The sequence below is a fragment of the Lissotriton helveticus genome, chromosome 4_1, assembly GCF_964261635.1.
Source record: "Lissotriton helveticus chromosome 4_1, aLisHel1.1, whole genome shotgun sequence".
Lineage (NCBI taxonomy): Eukaryota > Metazoa > Chordata > Amphibia > Caudata > Salamandridae > Lissotriton > Lissotriton helveticus.
In genome coordinates, this window is record NC_136063.1 from 1959719249 (window position 1) to 1959744698 (window position 25450).

A 25450-nucleotide genomic window follows, 5' to 3' on the forward strand; every position below is an offset into this window, starting at 1 on the left:
ATAACATAAAACAAAGCATAACAAAAGATAGCATAACAAACCATAGCAAAACACAAAACAAAGCATGCATAACAAAACATAGTATAGCATAACAAAACACAACAAAACATAGCATACATAACAAAATATAGCATGGCAAAGCATAGCAAAACATAGCATAGCATAACAAAACACAACAAAGCATAGCATAACATAACACAACATAGTATAACAAAGCATAGCATAACAAAGCATAGCATAACAAAACATAGCATAGCAAAACAAAGCTTAGCAAAGCATAGCATAACAAAGCATAGCATAGCAAAAGACAGCAAAACATAGCATAGCATAATAAAATAAAACATGGCATAGCATAACAAAACAAAGCATGGGATAGCAAAACTAAACATAGCATAGCATAACAAAACAAAGCATAGGATAGCAAAACAAAACATAGTATAGCATAGTATAACAAAACATAGCATAACAAAACACAACATCACATAGCATAACAAAACATAGTATAGCATTACAAAACAAAGCATAGCATAGCATAACAAATCAAAGCATAGGATAGCAAAACATAGCATAGCATAACAATACAAAACATAGGATAGCAAAACAAAACATCGGAGAGCAAAACAAAACATAGGATAGCAAAACAAAACATAGCATAGCATACATCATCACTCCGCACCACCACGGCATCACTCAGGGGCACCACAACATCACTATGCGCTACCACAGCATCACTGAATGCCATAGCATCACTCGTTCGCCATCACAACATCACTCAGCGCCACTACAGCATCAGTCTGTGCAACCATTCAACAACACCTGGTTAAAATATGTTCTCTCAATGTTTCAAGCTTTATTACAAATGTAACAAAAAGATGTTAATATTTCACTTCTGTTCTTGGATTTTCGTCACAATAAAATAAACTGAACATAATCTTCACAAAAGTTATTTACAAAACTTTAAGCTATTGCCGTTATAAACTACAATAACTTTTTTAAGTATTAATCATTGATAAAAAATTAAAAACCATTGTTATTTGTATTATCAATACATGTAAGCCACGTAAATACAACACATATTGCATTACAAATGCTATAGGTGTCACATTTGCGAAAGTTATAACTATTAGCATTGTAAATGACAAAGCTATTAATTTCGTTACTTTCAAAAACAAAACATAAATACAAAATGTGTCATTTACAATACCAATAGCTCAAACTTTCCTAATGCGAGACCTGTTGCATTGCAAATGCTTGTTCTTTATGAGTAGTTGACATCAATTAGAAAATCAGAGGGAAGTTTCAAAGAAGCCATTGATTATCCCATTTGTTAAAAGGATGGTTTCCTAGTATAAGTGAGCTGAGGAAGCGGTCTTCTGGGATGGTATGCTTGCCGCAGGATAAGTGTGTGTCTTTGTGATTGTCTGTGATTTAGTTGGTGGTTGTGTTTACGTACATCTGTGATGGGGATATAAATTGGGTGATTTTAAGAGTGTGTCTATTTATGTGTACAGGTGATTGCATGAATGCCTCGCTGTCTGTCAGAAAGTTATAGTCTGTGAGTGGAGTGAGTCTGCAGGGTGATTGTATTTATGTAGTTTGTGTGTTTGCAGTGCGCATGTTTTAAGGGGTGTATGTTAAGAGGTTGTGGAGCCTATTTACAAGACACTTGCGCTGCCAGTGTATCACTTTCCCCGATATTAAAAGGGACGCAACAGCGGTGCATGGGGCTTGCAAATATGCCACTGAATATGTATTATCTGTGTTGACATATGCAATGGGGGTATATGTGTCTTTACAGGTGGTATCTGTGATCCATGTGTCTGTGCCATGTATGGCTTCAATGAGATGATGATGGTGTCTGACAGACAGGTTGATTAGAGTATTGCAAAAGTGCTACTTAGAAGATGGCTGATAAGGATATCAATGTATTTATAGCTCTCCACATCTTAAGTGTGTAGGCAGCAAATGGCAAGTTGCTTTGAATTACTGATTTGTGGCATTCATTTTCTGTTTCTGTGCATTTCAGTGAAATAAAATGATATTTATAAATAGTAGGGTATAGGGCTCTTGCGTCCTCGAAAGGCTACTGCTGCAGAGTCATTGCCTACTGGAGGGGGGGGGTTTAACTTTTGCCCCTCTTTCTTCACTAACATTATTCTCGTTAGGGTGGGCATCCATGCCCTTGCTTCCTTTAAGGGCAATTTTAGATTCCCCAGGGATAATGAGTTTTGTACCCTTGGAGCGTGGCGGGGGGCATACCTCTGTGGAGACCATGGTGACAGCCACTGATGCTGATTGCCCAACTTCTCTACTCTGGTCGCGGGTAGAACAAGCAGATTTAGGAAGCATGTTCAGTTTGGTGCCATTTCCCACCAAGAGCCATCCGTGCCACACAGCCAGGAGCTCAGCAGTGGCTCGAGCGGAGACAGAGATCCGTTCAATGGAAGCCCCCAGCATCGCCAGGACCGTCCATGCAAAAGGCTGTCATAAAAGCCAGGTCACCGCTTCTTTGTTCCAGGTAAGCAGGGTGCAAACTATGCTAATTCCGAGGAGCAAGCCAATGGTTTTGGAGGCTCATCAGCATCAGAATTGAGCAGCAGGAGACTGGAAAGACTACAGCGGTCTTTTTACAGGACCGCCATCTTGTTTAGTCCGTGACAAAAGAGCACCATCACTGAGGTAGGAGGGGATGGGGAGGTAGAGCACCACTCCATAACTCAATGTAAGGAACCGATCCATAATGGTGGTGTTTACAACAGGAGGGACAGGCCAGAATCAGAACAACTCGATCACAACCTAGAAAATGAGATCCCTCTGACAGTCCCAGCTCACGAAGGTTGGGCAAGAGCAGGGTGTCACCCCTCTGGAGGAAGTGTCTCAGACAACTTGGCCACACCAGAGGTCTCAGAACCTCCACCTTTAAACAGGGTAGGACTAGAGACAAAGGCATTAATAAAGAGGGTTGTAAGCCACCGGTCGGTTGAAGAATCCCTAGATCTATGGGATAAGTTTTTCTCTTTGACTGATGGGTCTGACACAAGTGCAGCAAGTGTGGCTGTATCCAATGTGGAATGCGCCTCTACATCATTTAGGTCCGATGCCAGCAGCCAGATGGATGGACTTGATACAGTAGTCCGTAGGAAGAGAAACCTCAGGCAAAGCAAGGAGCGGATGCCCCAAAGGCAGTGCAAGGAAGGCCCGAAGAAGCAAAGAAGCCTCACCTAAAAGTGGGATTATTCTGCCACGCCAAAGGAATACGAGGAACCCTACTCGGCAGTCAGTAAAAGACATAGCAGTCAGGACTCTGAAGAACTGACCCTGTGATTGACATATGATTCGATTAAACAGCACCAGGAAGAGACACGGCAAGATCGTAAAAAAACCACCTGGCAACAAAAAAGCTCCAAGGGGCGGTCAAAAAAATTGCAAAGGCCTGCGCAGAAAATGGCAAAAGGATTGCAGCTGTTGAGGAACGCACAGCCGGATAGCGGTGATGATGCAATTAGGGAATATTTACCTGCTTGCGGTCTAGAGAAATTCCCCTTGGAGGATCAGGAAGTTCTGGTTGCTGCCTTTTTGTCCTTTGAAATACTAAAAGCGCTCAGCAAGCTTGCAGCAGGGAAAGCCACATGTCCAGATCAAATACTGCTCAAGTTTTATAAAGTTTTCCGGCCCTCTCGTTGGGAACATTTTTCAAATATGCCTTGTCAGGTACAACTGGGGGAGCTGCAACCAGAATCCTGGGCACAAGCCAGTATAGTGGCATTTTCGAAGAAGGGGAAGCCAGCCACAGAACCAGGTTCATATTGACTGATCAAGTTGATAAAAACGGATACTAAAATATATTTAAAGGTCTTGGCAAATTGCTTGAGTCTCGTCATTGGAAGAGTTATCTCGCCTAGACAGCACAGATTTATCCCTTGGATGGGTACTACAGATCACGTCAGAAGAGTCATGATGCTCTTCGACGTGGCATTAGTGTCAGGAGACCCTATGGCACTTATACTTCTAGATGCAGAGAGAGCATTTGATAGGGTCTCCTGGGACTTTCTGTGGACGGTCCTCGAACAGCTGGGGATTGGATTGTCTTTTATTAAAACTCTACGAGTATTATATGCTTTTCCCAAAGCCAGATTGGTACTGGCGAGAGGACAAATGGAAGAATTCAAGAAAAAAAGAGAGATCAGGTAGGGCTGTCCCTGTTCTCCATTATTGTTACCCTGCTATATTGACCCCTGAATCCTCTGAATCAATACTACCCCCAGGAAAAAACCTATAAGCCGATATGGGATGGACACCAAGATCCTGAGCTGCGCAGATGATTTAGCTGTCACTACACGAGATGCGGAGTCAGCCTTGGCTGAAAAAACTAAAGAAACATTGGCCTTTGGGGAAATATCAGGGTATTCACTTAATCAGCATGAAACCCAAATTGTAATTACTGAATATCTTAGACTGAATGACCCTTGGGTCACACAGTGAGCAATATATTTAGGAGTAAATATTTAATCCAATATTGGAAAAATTGTAGAGTTGAATCTTGCCACGGTTATCCAGAAGGGATCACAGTACTTCGCCTGGCTGAATAATCTTCACCTACCATGATAGGCCACTGTAATGTGGTGAAAATGGTTTTATTCCCTAAAGTTTTCTTCCTTTTTAGATCAATACCTTTGATATTCAAGACAATATGGTTTATAAAGTTGCATGGGTTGATAAATATATTTATATTGGCACATGGTAAGACAAGACGGTCCATAAAGTTTATGTCCCTCCCTGGGGAGAAAGCTGGATTATCTCTCCCAGACTTCAGATTGTATTATTTAGCATACGCATTACAATACATGTGTGCATTAGTGGGGGGAAAACCTTTTGACCTCTGGAATCAAGGGAGGGTACCAGATATTTATGAGTTATGGGTGGGGAAGGACGCTTAAAACCTGTATTTAAGGTTTATCGAACCTAGTTACTATAGGAAGGTGAGGTTCAAGACCCTACTAGCAGCAGGCCCGGAGTGGAAGACAATAAAAGGAAAGATGGGGGTTGAGAGAATAAATTATTAGACCTTCTATATATGAATTCAGCATTACTAATAGTTTTTCATGATTGTATATTGAAATGATGGAAAGACTTAGGGGTCGTTGCGGTGTGGGACTTAGTCAATGCAGCTGGGTTTAGGTAATTTTCAGAGCTACAGGACAGATATGGGGTAGATAATAAAGATTTTTTTAAATACTTACAGGTACGTAGCTATTTGGGAAAGAAAACAGGGGGCTCAAACGGGCTAGCTAAGAACCTTATGATTGATAGTTTGAGGGATTATTCTGGATGCCCCATTAGTAGAATTTATAATGAGCTGATCACCATTCAGCCAGACGACCTAGAGAGACAAGCCTAAAAATTGGATCGAAGGCTTGAGATAAAAGGATCCAGTTTTCTTTATTTCTTAGACAAGGGACATAATATACCCTGCTCATCAAAGTTACAGGCACAGCAATTTAAAACGATGTAAGACTTGCATTATACACCAGATAAAATAGCAAAATGGGGTTGGTTTGTGGGTATCTGTTGTCCCCGTTCCAGGACGTCAGGGCAGATGTGGTGCACATGTTTTTAACCTGTCTGTGGCGGGATGATCTAAAAAAAAAGTATAGAACAGTTCTTAGAGTTAACCCTGAAGGTTAATGTGGTTTTAACCCTAGAAGTAATGCTACTGGGGGTTAGTAGCACAGGGTCTGATAGTGCCCAACCGTATGTTATATTTTTGTCAAAGGCACATGAAAACTGCTATCGGTGTGCAGGGTTTTTTCCTCTCTCCTTTACTCCAAGGCTTATTCCTTCTGTAATAATAATTCCGTTTGAAAAGTGATAATGAATTGAAAAAATCATGTATATCTAAAAGTAATGCTGTTACAAAGTGTATACGTTTTTATTCCAATGTCTATTTTATTAATCTGGAATCTTTCGGGAACAGCTGTTTGAATATGAATTTATTTATGTGCCCCAACAAATAACAAAATAAAAAATAGATGATAGATGTGTATGCACATATCAAGATATGAGCAGTTAGAGAGAGGCCTGGGAAATGCTGCCCCTCAGTTTGCAACATAATGGATGCCACAACGTTCCAGTATACAAAACTTATTGAAAAGAGTTCTACCATCTTTTTTAAGAATAAGATCATACATAGTGTCATTGCAGAAAATGAAATCTAAATCTGAAGCTCCAAAGTGAGTTAGGAACCATGCTTGTTCAGGTCTGAGTACGATTGAATTGTCACTTGATGCAATGGATGTGTTTAAACCCAGGGAGGGACTGGGAACGGAAACTGGCCCTGGCAAACTGTTCAGCTGCCCCCCCCCCCACTGGGGAGAGGGGGGAATACAGCCGGTAGGTTTGCGAGTGCCGGTTTTGGACGATTTTGTTACAGGGGGCCGATATTGCCGACCCCCAGTAATAAAAATGACTTCCAGGGGCCCAAATCTGTCCCCCACTTTAGCGGCCTATCGGGAAAACGCCCGATGCCCGCTACGGCAAGTCCAGCCCTGCTTAAATCACATCTCTGTACATCACTCATTTATCTGTATCACAAGTTCAGGAATGGGATAAATGAGACTGGTGAAATCTGTGCCCTGTAGAATTCAAGAAGTAGACTCTATATCAGACTCATTATATGGCGCTTCAAGTGACTAAAGTTATTCAGACATTATGACACTATTGTATCATTGACTTACAGAAATATGTGACCATTCAGAACCATATAGGTAAATAGGCAGAACATATACTAGCCATTTCACTTGCAACCAGGACAAAACATATACAGTACCTGTCCTTCTGAGAACACGGTGTTCACAATCAGTATAAAATCCTTGATCTGTGAGAAAGGATAAATATTATACATTTTAAAATGTTACTTATCCAGCGTACCATAAATAGTTATACCAGTAACATGTTGTTGGTTTAACTTCATCGACAAGGAATTGTTTTTATATTTGTGTATGTGTAGGGACTTTTATCGCCTGGATGTAGGTAGAGAGCATTCCTTAGTTGCACCCCAAACCTCCCAAAGCACCGTTGCAAGCCACTTGAGGGATACAGTTAAAGGCACTGATATATAAACAATGCACCTCCATTTGTGCATTGTTTAAAATACTATACTTTTACTCATGTTTGACATATAACTTACTTCAGGACAACACACTGGGCCTCATCCTCTCTTCATTACCATACTCCTGGACTGGACTGATCATCACATCTTTCACTTCACCATCACATATGCCAATGTGCCACATGAAGGGCAGAAGAAAAAGTAGTAAGTGACCATTCGCTTCTTAAAGGACATCAGTCTAGAACAACTTGGAGAAGAACAAATTGACCCACTCAGACATTACAAGCCCTCAACAGATGTTAAAACCCTTCTCAACATTTACAACACTACTTTGAAGAATCACATAACAATCTATCTCCCTATGAAAACTTGCACCACCAAGCTTAGTCCATTAGCAACCGGGTACACCCAAAAGTTCACTAAAAACATACATGTTATATGAGGAGAAGAGAAGAAGCTTATAAGATCAAAACATCTGGTGTGCCTTATCCTTCTGAAAGCACTCCACTCCAACCATCATTTCATCATCACCATAATAATATGTCTACTAAAAAATCACCGTCAACGGAACAATAAACAGAAGTAAAGTCATCTTAAGGCTGTAAAACAAAGTGCCAACCTCATACCAGAAGTTTCAATGCCATCATTCGACAGATGCAAATCTATCAAATTTTTCTTCATCACCTACACTTTCACCTATTCCCAGTCCCCTTACAAATAACTAGATATCTTTCAGCATTATCTCCCACACAGACCTATCCAACTTTCTGCAATAACTTCAAACCACCTCCTCCAAAGGTATCATGCATCCCTAATCCATCATAACATTTTTGCAAAGTGAAGCCCTCACACCCCTTTTCCACATTATCAAAGCCACACTATCTCAGAGCACCTTCTTGGACAGCCTCATGAACAGAGATACTGCCAGAGTACTGAATCATCCTAAACTGAATGTATGACGTTACAACGCGGTCTTTACACCGCAATACATTTACAATGCAGTCATTACAACGTTACAACGACTTGCGCTAGAGGAGCTGGACTCAGGATAGTATGATTTACTATTCCAACTCCAGCCATGTTGTAAACATACCGCTGTGTAAAGACCACGTTGTAATGGATGTCTCCCTCCTATACTAGATCAGGCAGACCTTGCAAACAACTGTCCTATATCCCACTTTGAGTTTCTTGGAAAAATCATTGACCAAGCTACATGAGTATATCAGCCACAACAACTACTTCAAGGTTATCAATCAGAGTGCATACCATGCTGCAGCTCCAAGTAGGCGAAGATGCCCTCTTCTTGAGTGCCAAAACAACCTTTGGCTCCTGGTCCTGCTTAATCTCTCTACAAATATCAATACCATCAACCATACATCATTGATCTCCACCCAGAGAACTCGCATGGGCTTCACTGCATAATCCTTCAATGTTTCTCATCCTTCCTCCCTTCCTGGGGGTCTCTGCTGGTGACTGGGAGAGTCTGGGATTGAATATTTTCTATCTGAGCTTGTTGCTAGCTCAGATAGAAAATATTCAATCCCAGACTCTCCCGGCCACCAGCCGAGACCCCCAGGGCTTCATTCTGTTATTGATCATTTCAGCCTTTATAGGAAATCCTTAGTAGCCAAGCTAGCAGATAGCAACATCATTATTCCCCAGCATGATGACATCACTCAACACTGCCTCAAAATCACATCAACCAATGACATACCGATGTTTAAAGCCTGCCTTAACTTCATTTAGGCCTGGATGTCAACAAACTACCTGATATTAAACGCCATGAAGACTGCAATTCTCTGATTGGCCTATAGCACCAAATATTCTCTGATTCAGTCATTGCTCTTCAACTTAAACCTAAAGGGATTCACACCCTAATTGAAGGATTCATCCTTGACTCCAAACTTTCACTCAAATAACACAGTTGTTTTGACAAAGGAAGGGTCTTCAGGAACAAAATTGTCTTGTCATCCTTTTCCCTTCCTTCCAAGTGCACCTAAGGTGTTATATGTAGAGCCATGAGACAGAAGTCCAGTAAGGGCAAATCAGGGTCCTTAAGCAACTACATAATAGATACCGAAGAATTGTCTTGATATCCCGTTTCCTTCCTTTCAAGTTCACCCTAAGAATTATGTGTAAAAAAATCCAGAGACAGAGGTCTAGCAGAACGTAGCATGGTCATTCAGAAACCAGGCAGTGCTCAGACAATCCTTTCTAAAATAAAAGCACCAATCTATGATCTACTAATTGACAAACAACCTGACTTGCTCTTCATAACTAAGCCATGGTTGGGGATAGCATGGGCCCATTATTGCAACTGTTATATGCAAGGAAACAATAAATGACTCTAAAGTTGGGGACACATCTATACAAGGTCTTGAGGCCCTTGTCATCAGATACAACCTTCCACATACTTTTGCCTGTAACTGGCTGCTAGAAGCTTTTGTTATCCTCTTTCCACTAAAAACAACAAAACATGAGAAAAGAAAACAAGCACCCTGGATGAATACAGTACTAAAAAACAGATAAAACAAAACAATTACAAAGCTGCAATGCACCTGGCTCAAGACACACAACACCAAGACAAACTTTTCCTACTCAAACACAACAGAATATACATACCATCTATCAAAACATCTACAAAAACTACTATTCAAACTATATTCAGAATGCACAATGTGAAAATAAAGAATTTTATAAAATTCTCACTCCATTGTGTAAACCTAAATGCACTGAAGGAAACCATCCCATTTCCCAATACTTTATGTACTGACAAACTGGTAAATCAATACACAAAAAAGCAGGCATGTTGTATTCCTATTTAAACCAAAAGAAAAGCACCAGCACAAGCTTTTTTCGAACAATCTCGACCAAAGTTAATTGCCCCAGCCTTTGAATTCCTTCAAACTAAATATATGGAACTTGTAAAAACAATTAGCCCTGCAGGTTGCCCTGCTGAACATATCCACCACAAATCTTCAAGAACATCCTTTTAACAACTATTATTATTATTATTAGCGGGTTTGCAAAGCGCTAGAATCGACTCCACAAGGGAGTATCCCTGCGCTGTTGGAGCCTTCCTAAACGGTAACTATGCATACAAATGACCAAGACAAAAGAGCATAAAGAGAAAAAGGAGAGTATCAAAGACAGATAGGAATCACAGACGGTCAGTAGTGCCCAAGGAAATATAAGAACAAGAAATTTCAAATCAGCACTGGAACAAAGAAGTTTTCAATTTACTTCTAAAGCTGGAACGGTTCAAACATTGTCTGAGGGAAAGAGGAAGATCATTCCAGAGCGTAGGACCAATGACAGACAGCGCCTTGCCTCCCTGTCTTGTCTTTTTTATCCTAGGCACCTTCAGAAGCGGCTGATTGCTCGAACGAAGACACCTCATAGGAGCATACAAAACAAATTTTTCTGCTAAATAGCAGGGCCCTAAACCATCGATTCCTTTATGGACAATACAACAGACCTTGAATTTAATCCTCTGACGGATAGACAGCCAGTGGAACTTGGCCAGAAGGGGCTTGGAAGGAGTTCTAGAGGGAGCATTTAAAACCAATCTGGCAGCAGTGCTCTGCACTACTTGAAGTTTATCTAGTACTTCTTCGTTAGCAGATGCTAAAAGGCCATTGCAGTAGTCAATACGACTTAATACCAACTCTTCAACCAGTCCAGTGCAGTGTCTTCCAGTCCACTCTCAGCAAGGCGATCGATAAGAATAGTGTGGGATACCGTATCGAACGCTGCCGATAAATCCAGCAGCACCAGGGCAACCTAAACTCCCCTGTCCTGGTACATGCGGAGGTCGTCAGTTATCGACAGCAAGGCCGATTCGGTACTATAATAATAATAATAAACTTTATTGTTCAGTTAATTAAAACCATAACAAAAAAAGTTTCCTTTGCACTTGTGACACAATATTAAAAATTAAAATTAGTTAAAATACATCTTCATAATTTACATCAAGATAAATTCAAATAATCGTTTTAAAAGGACAAGAAAATGAAGTTTCAGAAAATCGCAATACAGTGTTAGAGATATTAGTTATTTAACAAACGTTTTTCAAAGGCAAGCAGAAACTTCACCATCTTACAGTTAATTTGTGTGTCCGTAGAGTCCAAACAGCCTATAATAGCTGACCTGCAGGTGCGTAAGCCCTTAGTCAGAAAATGATTCTTTAAAAGAAGCGTTCGCTCCTGTTTCAACTTTGTACAGTGACAAATAATGTGGATTATGTCCTCTTTGGTGTAATCGCAGAGCCAACAGGCAATAGATCCCGTGTGTTTCCAGGCTGGTGCATCAGCCAGCGTTGGGTATTTTCTGAATCTTAGAGCCATCAACCTTTTTTTAGTAAACACTGAATATGTAGAGTCCAGATAGAGCACCGGAGTAAGTAGTTTGTAGCTATTAATTATAGCCCAAGAATGTGAGCGATGGGAGAAGATTTCCTTATCAATAAGTAGAGAATGTAATTTAGCGGCATTGTTTATTACCTGTTTAAATGATTTAAACGGCAAGTTTTTTTCCCATAGCTGGGCGGTACGTGTTGATTCCAGTGCATTAATCAGAAATTTGGTTGCCTCTGATCTTGTTCCCATTTCGACTTCCTGCCACAAAAATTTGTTTAAGTTGTTATCAGTGGCGTTCATTTTGATGCGGTACCAGGTTTTAATGCACGTGTATAGTCTTCCCACAGACTCGTTCATGAGGCCAAATTCTAGTAGCATCTGCGCTGGTGAAGCATCGCGAGGAAGTTGAAAGGCTTTCTTATAAATTTGGGTAATCAGGCTATTCAACAGGGCACCGTCCTTACCGTGCATTGCTGTGCTTGCGTATGTTAGGGTGGGAAGGGCTTTAGCTGCGATTACCGTTAGTAGTGGTTTGAACGATGGGCCCTCTAGTTTTTTATACAAAGAGCTAAATGCAAAGATCAAGGCTCCAGTTCATTGCGTAAGGTAATGTTTCTGGGCTTTCAGAGTCATCTTATCATCAACAAAGTATCCCAGATATTTATAATTTGAGACCCTTTCAAGCCTTTTGCCTTCTATGCAGATATTGTAATCTATTGAGCGCCGATTGGAAATTAACATTATTTTGGTTTTAGAAAAATTCAAGGTCAGTTTGTTAGCAGACAAGAAAAGTGAAAGTTCTGTTAGTAATCTAGTCATACCGACTTTTGTTAGGCTCATGAGTACAATGTCGTCCGCGTATGCAAGATGTGAGAGTTGCAGGTTACCTAGTCTCGGAGGGTGAGCATTACAGGTGTTTAGTTTGCCGGAAAGGTCCGAAAGAAATAGGTTGAACAAGTGAGGCGCCAGGACGCATCCTTGCTTTAATCCGGTTTTTGTGGACACTGTGCTCGACAGTCGCGTGCCGGTGCCTAGTTTAACTTGTGTCCATGTATCGGTTTAAAATAGCAACAGGCCCCTTAGTAAGCTCTCCGGTATGTTCCATGATCTTAATTTTCGGTACTATAGTTCGGCCTAAAGCCAGACTGAGAGGGATCCAAACTTCCAGATTGTTCCAGGAAGTTGGAAAGATGTTTGTTCACATGCTTTTCGATTAACTTACCCAAAAAGGGGAGCAGAGGGATAGGACGTAGGTTGGCTAGATCTGTCCAAGGTACAGAGGTTTTTTTTCTAATAGGCCTAACCAAGGCCTTTTTCCATTCTCTTGGTACACACCCTGTATCTAGCGAAAGGTTCACCAGTCTCAGGATTTCAGGACCCAAGATTTTGCCAACTACACCCTTAATACGTCCTGGGATTAAATTGGACGGACTACTACTTTTAATGAGGTCAATCAACTTCTCCACCTCCAGAAAGGTTATATTAGGGAAGCTAGAGAGGGTGACCTGACGGGTGCTGCTATTAGCCTTGGGGAAGACAGTACATGGGTCAGTGAGTGCGTTTGACACCATGATTTTGCTGTAGATGTTTTCAATCTTCTTGGTGAAAAAAGTTGAGACATTATCACATAGTTGTTGCGAGGAAATATCTAAGCTTTCACATGCCACGGGTTTAAGGAAAGAGTTTAAAACCTGGTATAGGGCTTTAGGAGCATTCCCTGCCTCTTCAAGTTGCACAGTAATGTGATTCTTACGGGCAACTTTAATGGCCTTATGGTAAATGCTCATGGCTGTCTGATAGCTGGATTTATCCAGCTCCAGATGTGATGTTCTCCATGCTTTCTCCATTTTCCTAGCCTTTTGTTTTAGCGCCCGCAACTCCTCAGAGAACCAGACTTCCTGTTTCCGGGCCGGCCTTTCTTTAAACAATTTTTGCGGGGCCATTAGTTCAACCGCTCTATGGACAGCCTCTTCATATTTGTATAGAGACAAGTCAATAGTAACAAGTCAAACTAATAGAAATAGAAGCATTCACTCAGTTGCCTCAATTTGTTGAAGATAACTCCTTACTTTCAAATTTCAAAAAACAGGATTCCGTCGAAAGAAGAGGCACAGAACTTGCACTAATCAACATCTGAGATTACTTTAAAAACAGATTAGAATGGAGTGATGCACTAGTTTTATTGGACCTTTCAGCTGCCAGTGACACGCTTGATCATGACACTCTAATACAAGGACTCTGAGAAGCTGGCATACAGGGGACTGCTCTCAATGGGAACTGCCATCCATACTTCTTCTTTCTCATCCAAACGTTACATCAGAAGAGCAGAGGTTCTGCAAGCCTCTATCATCTCTCACATGCTTTTAAACATCTACATGAAATTGTTATCAGCAATTATCAATGATTTCAGCTTACCTGCAGTAACTACGCATATGACACTCAAATACTTCTTAAACGGTAACTCCCGAAAGGGAAACTCAGAAATGTTCAGTTACATCCAAACTGTTGATCAGTGAATGACATGGAGCCATCTTGATCCCCTCGTCGCCTTGTCTGAAAATCTGGGACTGCCTTCTAAAGTATCCAAGCAAGTAAGAAACACCAGAATAATCTTGGACTCTAAGCTATCAATGATAGTCTAAGTGGACCAATTAGCAGGTCAAGTTTCATTACTATGAGAACTCAGCAACACAACTTTCCACACCTAGGAGTTCCACACAAGATTCAAGCTAATATCTCTCTTCTACTGTCCAAACTTGATAATACCAATGGCCTCTACCCTCTACCATGGACCACATCTATCAACTACAAAAAGATTATAACAAATTCAAAACTCCGCTGCCAGACTACTCCAACAAGTCTGTCAGTGGATTTTTGAATTAGGTGTAATCTTTTCGTAGTTCATAGAGGCAAGACCACATCTCCCCAATGTAATGGCCTTACATTGGTTACCATTGCCTAAGCATACACCTTCAAGTTGCTTTGTATCACCCACAAAGCAATACATGGAACAGGACCACTTTTCATCAGAAAGAAAATAGCAAAATACAGCAAAGAGATCTGCACTCCTGATTGGCACCTAGACTCAGAATCCCACCATGCAAGAAACAAAACATGGGAACTTCTTCGTTTGTTCTAGCAGTCAAACTATGGAATTCATTATCCCCAAACAGGAGATCCATACTTGTATCATGTTAAAATGTCTAAGTATGTATAATTTTTATGTGTGTTTATATATCTATGTATTTATTATATATCCCTCTCTCACTGCAGAGAGAAAAAACAAATTCTAAAAAATAAATACATTTTACATCAAAATTGGAAAGCCTGTGTTTGTAATATATTTATCCATGCAGGCTTTATCCAGTACATTTTTATAACACCTGAATATTCTTCATAAGTGTATTATCTTGAAATCTCTAGGCCCATATACCTTTTATGAGTGGTTATGTATCTACATAATTATATAGTTTCTTCCCACTGCAAAATAAAAAAACAACTATTCTTCTAAAACCTCCCTAAACTACTACTCTATACAGCATAACATTCCTTTTTAAAAGATTGCTTTTTTCCACTCTCAGTTCATCCCAAACCACTTTTACTACTATGAACTACCAAACAAGCCTCTCCAAAGGCGTCCCCCCTTAATCAATCCTTTATCCTATTCATCCAGCTGACAGGCTCTCTAAACCTCTTTAAGGGGCAGATGTATCAAGCGTTTTCATTGTCGCAAACGCGGCGAATCGCAAAAGAGCAGCGTTTGCGACAAAAAAACGGGAAATGCGATGTATTAAAAAAATAGCATCGCTAAATTAAGGAATCGCAAAATGTGCGATTCCTTAATTTTGCTCTACCATTTAGGGTATCGCAAAAAGCGATTTCTTGAATGGTATGTAAGAAAGAAGAAAATTTTGCGATTTCACTCTAAGAAATCGCAAATTACCACCAGCTTGTAGTTGGTGGTAATTTGCGAATTCTTTTACAAATGCCCTTTTTGCTATTTGTAAAGGTGGCATGTGACGCTCATACATTCCCTTAGGGCATGTATGTACGCCATATGCGCACACATGTCAATTTCAGGGGGTGCAGCAGGGTGTCCTTAGGACACCCTTGCACCCTTGAAAATATTCTCAATTTGCGATTAGCAAATTGCGAATCGCAAATTGAGAATAATTTCACATTCATTCCTATGGGCCTCCTGGCCCATAGAAATGAATGGGAAATTATTCCTTAATTGCGATTAGCAATTTGCTAATCGCAATTAAGGAATTTTAAGAAATCGCTAAAAAATAAGAGAATTTTTACATACATACCATTTTGCAATTCTCAAATAGCCATTCCTTAAAAATCGCTATTTGAGAATCGCAAAAGGGTATCTTGATACATCTGGCCCTAAACTACTATGAACTTCCAAATAACCATTCACCCAACTAAAGAAGCTCACACATTCACCACTCCTAACAATAACTTATATTTAGCATTCTCTGACATCAGAACAGCACCAACTCTTCTAAATGTTGGGAAGAAATCGAAAACCTACCTCTTCAAGAAATTCTGCCTCCCCCCTTTCACTGGGGCTTGCTCCCTTACTGCCCTGCATTGCTAGCCAACTATGACTGAGATTTAAAAAAATACCAAAACATACAAGCATAAAATGTAGTTTCCCAGATTGTTTCAGCATCATAACTATATACTGTACCTTTTAAAGCTTTCATCTTCTCAGTGTTATACGATCCATCTGGATTGCATACTGCAGCAACAGCTAAAACACAAATATGTTGTGTCAAAATGTAATGTTTTATTTCACATTTTTCATATAGCATCCCTTTTATGACAAGTGGAAGTTTTTAAAACATGTTGGTTGATCATCATCACTTAGTGGCCATTTTGACTTTGCTATATTTACTGTTCTAAGATAGTCAATGTCAATTTTAGAGCAGTGAATTAAAACCACGAATTAAATAAAAGGTGCGTCCCTATTGCAAAAGAAAGAAAGTAAGAAACACGCTAGCAAAAAACCTTGAAACAAACTGAATTTTGCTGAGTTTGCTGATGAGCCCTTTAAAAATGAAAAAAAGGTATTTTAAAAAAAAATGGATATGGCAGGGAGTGGAGAGGGAACAATGGCAGATTAGGAGAGGGGTAAGGGTGGAACAAGTCAGTGCTGCCATAGCAGAAAGCAGAGGAGAACAAAGGAATGTGGGAGCAAATCGGATTTGGGTGCCTTTTTTATTTCTTTAAATGGGGAGGACGTGCAGGGGCAGGCGAAGCAACAGATGAGCAGGGATAAAAATAAGCCATAAAGCAAGCGTGATTTAATTTACTTATAAGTCCCTTGTAGGGTGGCATACCATGAAATAAATTAGACCACTGGGTCTACAGCGCTTATTGTGCCACCCACGTAAGTAGCACCTTAAACATATCCCATACCTCCCACTACAGCAGAGATCTTCAAACTAAGGGGCGCGCCCCCCTGGGGGGCGTGGATGTGTTCCCAGGGGGGGGGGGGGTCTAGGGGGTGCAAATGGGCCTGCAATTACATGTAAATGAAGCTAGCCTGGAAGCAGGAAGGTGAGTTTCCAGGCTGTCTTTATTTACATGAAGCAGTTATAGCGCACAAAAATAGTGAGGACGGTATGGTGTTCATACAGTCATTCATAGATGTCTGTTTCAATGGTGACGAGTTATTGTTTTCTGTTTTAAGAAGGTGGCTGTTTCTTGTAAAATAGAGGCAAAGTAGGCGCATTGCAGAGTTGTAATCTTACTTGAGGAGCGCCTTATTAATTAGGACATGCTTAGTGTATGCCTGGAAAGCGTTAGTTGGTTTAGTGCAGCATTTTAAAAATACCTTCATGAGGCACTGTAAGGTAAACATCAAAAGCACTTGAATTACACGATGGAAGATTGCTTTTCTCACAGGTTCTAGGACCAGTATTTAAAAATCTGATTACATCCATATGAGAGTGATTTCTCCCCTTTTGTGCCTGCCCATAGATACAATCTTGAAACTGCCCTAAGGAATTGTTAATTTCTCTTTTAAAGGTTGGTTTGCTCTCCTTTGTATTCCAGTGGAGGAAGTGTGTTTTTTTCTTCAAATTGTACTTGCACTTTACTGTTGAAAGTTATGTATTCTGGTTCTGTTTCATTATGTGTGCAGGTGTTGTTGTGTATGAAAGAGAGCTATATATGTAGCAGGGTTATTTAAAATCTGTGCCTGCTTATGCGTGTCTCAGAGAAAGCTATATAATTGTGTTATTACCTGTGTGCGAGGGGGGGTGTATGTGCGTGCATGCTTGTATGTGTAAGAGAGTGCTGTATATGTAGAAGGTTCATTACAAATGTGTGTCTGGCTGTCAGACTTTTTATTTCATCATATCAATGGCAAGAACAGTCAAGAACTATCAAAGCTGTGAGTACCAGTGGCGTATCCAAGTCCCTGCAACCCTATCAGTGCGGGGTCCCGAGCTTCGGGGTTCTCCTCTGACACTTGGCATGCCCCTGTCCTGCGAAATCTGGACTGGGTCTGGAGTGTGGAGGCCCCCACTATGTAGTTTGCGGAGGGGACCCCTCCCATTTTGTTACTCCACTGGTAAGTACTGGTGTTTGCTGTGAGTACTGGTATTGGCGGGGAGTACTGGTGTGTGACTATACAGGATTTGTTAGATCTGACGGTCTCTAGTTGGCAGAGGTTGGTACCAATGTCCAAATAGGGACCCTTGCTTCTAGTCAGGGTAAGGAGGATACACTCTTTAGATAACCCCTGCTCACCCCCTTGGTAGCTTGCCACGAGCAGACAGGCTTATCAAAGGCAATGTGTAAAGTATTTTTACCAACACTCACAGTAACACAGTGTAAACACAACAAATGGACTCCACACCAGTTTAAAAAAATAAAGTATCTTTATCTAAGCTACACAAGACCAAAACAATAAAAAGCCAACATACACAGTTCAGGAATATCATTTTAAAAGAGTTCTAGGGTTCACGTCAAAATAATCCACAGTTGCGTCACGTTTAGCCCAAGTACCTGTAGATGCAAAAAAAGTTCCAAATGGAAGCTGCAGCGTTGGAAAAGAAGCGATGCGTCACTCCTGAGACCCTGGGGAGGCGATGCGACAGCCACGCTGGATGCAGCAGGCATGTTGCGACAAATCTGGTCTGTATGGGGAAGTATGCGATACCTTGTATGGATTCCGGTGCGCAGGTTTGGTAGGAAGCTTCTCGCACAGGCGCGATGTGACGATCTTCGGGACGGCAACAATCTCAGGCGCTGCGACGATCTCGATCCTCACTGCGGCGGGAATTTCCTCGCACTGTTGGGGATACGCTCCACAAGCGAGTGATGCATGAAATTTGCAGATTGTCTTAGTTGCTCCTTATCCAGCTTCCTAAACAGCATGCACAACTTCCAGATGCCCCACAATTGGATCAGAAAAAATGGGGATTTTACCTATGCCTCTATTTTGAATAAACCAATGAATGCTGGATTGGGTAAACCAAAATTTATTAGTTTAACCAGACTTTCAAGTCTTTTGAATTCATTTAATTTTTAAGTCGATCAGTTGTTCTAATTTGGACACAACAAAGAACATTATCAACTTCACGAATTGCCATATACTCTACAATACATGAATATTCCACAAAAATACCAACATTAATACAGTGCAAAAAAATTTGACTACATAACTAATAATTACATGTATGTACAATTCCAATACCAGAGTGCTCTTGGAACACAGTGAAAAAAGATGGCGCTGTTAACTAATAGTACAGTCTTGATCCTGCCACACTTTTAGACAAAAGAACAGTTATCAAGTGTCTCGAACCAATGCAGCATATATCTGCTCATATGCAAATCTGAAGGTGTTTTGTTTTAATCACAATCAAATGAATGTAACAGAAATGAATAATGCCGACGCGTTTCAAGTCCCTTGGATGAATCAAAGGACTCTCATCAGGGCTGTCAAAGTCTGGTCCATGGAAGCTATTTCTAAAATAAAAAACATAAAAAACGTAATCTATCTTGTCCTACCGCCATTCAATATTTACAAAGGAATTTCTCACATTGGGAGGTGCAGCCTACCTGCTAAGTTCGAATTCCAGGGCTGCAATATACGTGTACTGTGGTCTGTGCCGTGGGTGCTCACTGGAACAAAGTGAGATTATTTGTATCAAAAATCTGTGTAGTATCAAATTCAGAATGAAGGGGCCACCTGGGCAGTGTTTTACCTTTCATGTGTTGGTTTTGACGTCACGTGTATGTCACTTCAACCGACAGGGGAATTCCTCACCCGGGTCACATATTCTACAATAATGTGAATAACAATAATCAGCCTTACATGGACTGCGAGTGCAATCCTTTAGTATTTAATAAGTGCTGCACTGACTTACTTTTGGTCCGCTCTGGGGCGGTTCGACCCCGCTCTGAGTAAGTTGATGTACTTGATTTCTGTGAAAATGCAAGTAAAACGGACACGTTTAGTCTGGGCACGTGCTGGCGCCAGACGCAACCTCGATCTTATTATTTAAGCCTTCCCGAAGGGGCCTACCTTAACCCGTCTGGCACGGGGCTTCTGCCTGTCGCTGCCGGTGGTCTCAATGATTCAGAGTCTGAAAGAACAAGCGGAGCACGTGTAAAACGGGCCGCATTGTACTGAGTATGAAGCCAAATGTCACGCACTAATCTGCGCTGCACCGGGGCTTACCTTAATGTTTGTTTTAGATGAACGTCCACATCACCCGGGACAGTGCTGCTACAGACGCTTAGGGAGTCGCGCGGGTGTTTTGCAAGTCTTAAGGGCCGAGTCACATGATCATCATGTGACTAGGAGAGGTGTGTGCCCCAGCCTGGAGGTTTCTGGGAACAGTAGTTCAACATGGCTGTGGACACCTGCCTGTTGTTTACATTCTGTTTATTTCGCTCAAACAGTTGAGACCATTGTTCACACTATTGAACTTCATTATTAGATAGGCTTCTTTCTGGAGCAAGGCCGTTTCTACATTAGGATTATATTTAGAGTCAATCCAAAAAAGAATCGTCCACTTAAAATCATTTTCGGTGTGTTTACAGCTCACAAAATGTTCAACCATTGGCGCGGACAGCACTTTTTTCTTAATCCGTGACCGGTGCTGTGTGATTCTGACATTGGCTGCTTGAGTTGTTTTGCCTATATACACTTTGTCACAGACGCACACCACAGCATAGACCACGTTTTTAGTTCGACAATTTGTGAAGACATCATGTCTCCATGTCACATCATTATTGGAAAAAACATTTCCTTCAAGTGTTGACGCACAGGACACGCAATTGCCACATTTGCGGTGCCCGCAGATGGGTTTTAGATTCCATTGGGCAATGAGATCACTTTTTGGCTTCTGGATAAAACTGTCTGCCTTTACCAACTGTTGCCCTATGCTTTTATTTTTGCACATGGCGAAGATGGGTTTTTGAAGGGGAGGATCCAGCGTTTCCAGTAAATGCCAGTTATTTAAAATGATGCGCTTGAATTGGTTTGTGTGTTGGCCGTAGGTCGACACACAGACCAATCTCTCAAGCTCCTCCTTCTTCTTCACCTTAAGCAAAGAGTCCCTTGGGATGAAACTGACTCGTTTCTTCGTGTGTGAAAGCAGCTTTTTTGGGTACCCCCTATTTGCCATTTCTTTGCAAAATATGGAAGCATGTGTCTCAAAATCAGATGAGTTCGTGCAGTTACGTTTTATCCTTAGCATCTGCCCGTAGGGCAAGTTTTCTCTTAAGCTTTGTGGATGCGAGCTTTTGAAATGCAAGATTGTATTTCTATCCGTTGTTTTTTTGTGCATTGTTGTAAATAGCGATCCCTCGTTATTGCCTACTGTGACATCCAGAAAGGTCATTTTGTTGTGACTAGAATTTAATGTAAATTTAATGTCACTGTGGCGAGAGTTGAGCCAATCATAGAATTCATCCAGCTGGGTCTGACTCCCCTGCCACAGGAGCCAGACATCATCGATGTATCGTAGCCATTGATGTATGTTGTCCCTGAATGGATTGTTATTATATATGAACCGTTGTTCATATTGGTCCATATAAAGCACCGCCAGCTCCGGCGCATAGGGACAACCCATGGCTGTCCCCTTGATCTGGATGTAGAACTCGTTTTCGAACTTAAAATAGTTGCTCCGTAGCGTGATTTCTGCTAATGATAAGATGAATGACGTTGGTACCCTGTGTGGTCTTTCCCGCTGGTCTAAACAAATCTCAATCACTTCCAAAGCCTCATCTTGAGGGATTTGAGTGTATAACGAGGCCACGTCTAGTGTTACCATCAGTTGTGTATCTGCATCAAATGGGTTACCCTCAATTTTGGTGATGAAATCCATCGTGTCACGGAGATGTGACTTAACCTGCAGTATACACGGTTTCAGGAAGAAATCTATATACTTCGATACTGGCTCAAGTGCAGAGTCACAGCCCGAAACAATCGGGCGGCCCGGTGGTACCTGGGCATTTTTATGTATTTTGGGCAGGAAATACAATGCCGGTGTTCGGGGTAATTTTTTGTTCAAGTATTCAAACTCTCTGGATCCCAAGTAGCCCTCATCAAGCCCTTGTTTAGACAGTCTCTGGATTTTATCTTGAATCGCGTGTACCGGGTCTTCCATGGATGGCCTGTACCACTTTCTTTTTTGGATTGACTCTAAATATAATCCTAATGTAGAAACGGCCTTGCTCCAGAAAGAAGCCTATCTAATAATGAAGTTCAATAGTGTGAACAATGGTCTCAACTGTTTGAGCGAAATAAACAGAATGTAAACAACAGGCAGGTGTCCACAGCCATGTTGAACTACTGTTCCCAGAAACCTCCAGGCTGGGGCACACACCTCTCCTAGTCACATGATGATCATGTGACTCGGCCCTTAAGACTTGCAAAACACCCGCGCGACTCCCTAAGCGTCTGTAGCAGCACTGTCCCGGGTGATGTGGACGTTCATCTAAAACAAACATTAAGGTAAGCCCCGGTGCAGCGCAGATTAGTGCGTGACATTTGGCTTCATACTCAGTACAATGCGGCCCGTTTTACACGTGCTCCGCTTGTTCTTTCAGACTCTGAATCATTGAGACCACCGGCAGCGACAGGCAGAAGCCCCGTGCCAGACGGGTTAAGGTAGGCCCCTTCGGGAAGGCTTAAATAATAAGATCGAGGTTGCGTCTGGCGCCAGCACGCGCCCAGACTAAACGTGTCCGTTTTACTTGCATTTTCACAGAAATCAAGTACATCAACTTACTCAGAGCGGGGTCGAACCGCCCCAGAGCGGACCAAAAGTAAGTCAGTGCAGCACTTATTAAATACTAAAGGATTGCACTCGCAGTCCATGTAAGGCTGATTATTGTTATTCACATTATTGTAGAATATGTGACCCGGGTGAGGAATTCCCCTGTCGGTTGAAGTGACATACACGTGACGTCAAAACCAACACATGAAAGGTAAAACACTGCCCAGGTGGCCCCTTCATTCTGAATTTGATACTACACAGATTTTTGATACAAATAATCTCACTTTGTTCCAGTGAGCACCCACGGCACAGACCACAGTACACGTATATTGCAGCCCTGGAATTCGAACTTAGCAGGTAGGCTGCACCTCCCAATGTGAGAAATTCCTTTGTAAATATTGAATGGCGGTAGGACAAGATAGATTACGTTTTTTATGTTTTTTATTTTAGAAATAGCTTCCATGGACCAGACTTTGACAGCCCTGATGAGAGTCCTTTGATTCATCCAAGGGACTTGAAACGCGTCGGCATTATTCATTTCTGTTACATTCATTTGATTGTGATTAAAACAAAACACCTTCAGATTTGCATATGAGCAGATATATGCTGCATTGGTTCGAGACACTTGATAACTGTTCTTTTGTCTAAAAGTGTGGCAGGATCAAGACTGTACTATTAGTTAACAGCGCCATCTTTTTTCACTGTGTTCCAAGAGCACTCTGGTATTGGAATTGTACATACATGTAATTATTAGTTATGTAGTCAAATTTTTTTGCACGGTATTAATGTTGGTATTTTTGTGGAATATTCATGTATTGTAGAGTATATGGCAATTCGTGAAGTTGATAATGTTCTTTGTTGTGTCCAAATTAGAACAACTGATCGACTTAAAAATTAAATGAATTCAAAAGACTTGAAAGTCTGGTTAAACTAATAAATTTTGGTTTACCCAATCCAGCATTCATTGGTTTATTCAAAATAGAGGCATAGGTAAAATCCCCATTTTTTCTGTATTTATCAGTGGCCCGACCTACCCTCTTTCCCAGCGGGCCCAACCCCCAGTTGCCCACAATTGGATCAAGCACTCTAGGAAGGGCAGAACTCCCTCAGCAGAGTTCAGGGGGAAGTTGGGGGTGCAAGTCCTTTTGTTCCTGGGACTTCTTAACAGGAGGCCAGCTCTCCTCAGGCCCTTGACGATCTCTTCTAGCAAGGAGACACAGCACACAGCAAAGTCCTTCCCCTCTCCTTGGCAGAAAAGCAACTGCAGGTCAGTCCACAAGCACACAGCAGGACAGTCCTCCCTCTTCAGTCTTCCAGCTTTCTCCTTGGCAGTGGTTCCTTCTTGATTCCAGGATGATCTAAAGTTCAGTGGTCTGGGGTCCTGTACTTATACCCCAGAAAGTCTTTGTTCCCTTTGTGCAGGAGGGCTCTGAGCCCGGCCCATACCAGTTCTGGAGCACACTGTTGACATGATTCCTTCTCTCCTTTCACGGTGCAGGGTAGAGACATCAGACGCACCACAGGGGGTGGAGCCAGCACTGTGGGGGGTAGATACAGTCCTATTTAGGTCACAGGTGCAACTCCTCCCTCCCATCTAGATTCAGATCTCTCTATTCACCACTGGGCGGACTCATTCTGTCTCCTGGAATCCCCCAGCCCTGTCACTCACAAACTAGACAGTCAATTCACAAACAGCCAAAGGCACACAGAAAGGTCAGACAAGAAAGAAGCCACTTTCTAAAAGTGCCGCTTCCAAACACAGGATTTAAAAAACATCCTTCCTAAAAGATGTGTTTTAAATTCTGAGTTTAGAGATATCAGACTTCAATTTTCTATCTTGCTCCTATGGGAAGATATGCAGGTAAACATTATACACAGCATTCCTCATTATAGCCTATGGGCAAGATAGCCCTCTCAATAGTGAATGAAAATGGCTGTAATTCACTACCAGAGCATGTCACACACACACTAGTAAATGCTCCACCTTTCATATACAATTCACCCTGCCCAGGGGGATACCTAGGGCCTTCTATAGGGGTGTCTAATGTGTACAGAAAGGGAAGGGTTAGGCCTGGCCAGTGTGGACACTGGTCAGGGCAGCATGGCAGTTAGCAACTGCACACAGGCATTACGGTGGCAGGACTGAGAAACCATTTTAGGGCACAGTCAGTGTTGCAGGCCCAATAGTAGCATTTGAATCACCAGCCCTGGCACACTGAGTGCACTTTACTAGGGACGTCCTGGTAACACAAATATGCCAATCATGGATAACCAATCACATTAACAATTTACCTAGAGAGCTTATGTACTATAGCACTGATCAGCAGTGGTAAAGTGCCCAGAGTCCTATTGCCAACAACCACGGGTCAGGAAAAATAAAGGAGGAAGTAGCAAATTGTTTGGGGATAACCCTGCAAAAAGGGCCATTTCCAACAGGATTGTATAATCTGATCATGAGAGAACAAATTCTTAAAAATGTCAAAACCAGCTGTTGCATCAGCACCTGATAGACTCTGATCTGACCTCTCCCCAAGAATTGGGAACGAAGGCAGAGAAATGGGTCAGGACCAGGGTGAAGCAGAGGGTACAGATCCAAGGTGGTGACCAAAACAAGCAAGACCGAAAGGGTGGGGAGAAGGGTAAAGACCAGAAGTCTTCACAAAGTCCCCAAAAAGCTTCTAATGGTGGGGGTCCCCAATCTAAAAAGAATGAAGGCCCAAAGAAACCCTGGT